This window comes from Empidonax traillii, unplaced genomic scaffold (genome assembly GCF_003031625.1).
Source record: "Empidonax traillii isolate 1590-97213 ecotype Southwest subspecies unplaced genomic scaffold, ASM303162v1 scaffold1261:size185688, whole genome shotgun sequence".
In the NCBI taxonomy this organism is placed as follows: domain Eukaryota; kingdom Metazoa; phylum Chordata; class Aves; order Passeriformes; family Tyrannidae; genus Empidonax; species Empidonax traillii.
Window position 1 is genome coordinate 43098 of NW_020956454.1, and position 1626 is coordinate 44723.

General features: G+C 48.0%; 1 protein-coding gene across 1 annotated transcript in view; it reads left to right on the forward strand.

Moving 5' to 3' along the window:
- MBD5 (methyl-CpG binding domain protein 5) overlaps positions 1–1626 on the forward strand; it is a 28600-nt gene that overhangs the window by 6553 nt on the left and 20421 nt on the right. The window lies entirely within an intron of this gene.

The following is a 1626-nucleotide window of genomic DNA, read 5'->3' on the forward strand; positions in this document are numbered from 1 at the left end:
AAAAAAAAAAAACAACTTTTAGCTGTTAATCATTGAGAAATAGCACCCAGACAGCAAGGGATCAAAGATGGCAGGATGGGGCTGATCAATGTGAAGTTCATCCCTCCCACGCTGGTCATAGGAGTGATTTTCACATTGACATTTAGGATTTTCAACCTCTGTTTAAAATGTTTTTTCTCAGTGTCATTTCATTTCTAACTCACAGTTTCCCGAGGTGCCACGCATTTTTCCTCCTTCATTTTTTTTTTTGATGAGTAGCACTTAAGTTGAATTCTTGATTTCAAAAACTTAGCAGAATGAAGGAGGTGAAACCAGGTAAATATATTCAAGACATGAGTGACATTCACGTGCTTTTGCCTTCTCTGCTGGTCAGAATTTTGTGCCCTAAGCAAAGAAGAAAATTTCCCAATAAATGGCCTTTGTAAGCAAAATATCTTTTCGTTTTCACACCCTTACATGTGACCATTTGCTCAGTTCCAGCCTCTCACACTGGTTTTATTTTGCAGTTCAGCCTTGAGTTCTGTCCCCTTAAATGGAGACTTTGGTTGTGTTTTGGCACAGGTCAGATGTTTGTTTCTGTGCTGATGTGGCTGCTTGTGCAAACAGGCAGCAATGTCAGGCTGCCCAGGCCGAAGGAGAGGTGGGAATGGGATTCTTGAGAGCAGGAGAATTTCAAGGCACCTCTGAGTTCCTTTGCACATGAAATTTGCAGCTCCCAACTGGAGTTGGCACATCCAGGGGCTCCGTGCTGAATTGCAAATTCCCAGAGCAGCACAGCTGGCAGAAAGTCCCCCCAGACTTTGGAGCTGCTCGTGGTGATATTCTGAAAGTAAAACATTGGGGGAAAAAAAATAAAATTTTAAATAAAGATGGGAAGTGGCCTCGTGTTTGTAGGAAGGCCTTGGGCTGCAAAGTGGGAATTTTTCCCTTGGGTTCGTGTGTCAATGTGTGCAAATCTCCCCAAGGCTTTTATCCTGCAGACAAACACCTGAAGCATCCAGAATCCCTCATCAGGGCCAGCGTTTGGGACAGGACCTGGGAAAGGAGTCTGAGTCCTGGCTGGGCTTTGTTCCTCCTGTCCTCAATAGATGGTGCCAGAGGCTCCTTTTCCCTGCCATAGCAACTTCCTGCTCCTGCCAGAGGGCTGGTGCTGGAAATCCGGGAGTGGGATGCTGGAGGTGACGGTTAGGGAAGGCAGAAGGGCAGGGGAAAGGTTTCCAGCTGTCCATGTTTATATGGGGTGTTAAATTTAAGGTCTGTACAGGGTGACAGGCGCCCTTCCAGCGGCCTGAGGTTCCATTCCTGTGGAAAGTGTAGCCAAAGGCCTCCTTGCTTTGAGGAACGTTCTCACACGGCGTAGCTCCGCACTGAAACCTGTGATAACTGCACTTCCAAACAGTGACTGGTTGTGTGTTTGTAACACCAGGTGCGACTCCAGTAGTTCCCACTCGAGCAGCCACTCCGCGGTCGGCGAGGAACAAACCGCACGAAGGAATTACAAATTCCGTGATGCCGGAATGTAAGACTCCTTTCAAGCTGATGATGGGGGCATCCAATGCCATGGGGAGGCTGTACGTGCAGGAGATGGCCGGGAGCCAGCAGCCGGAGCTCCATCCCGTGTATCCC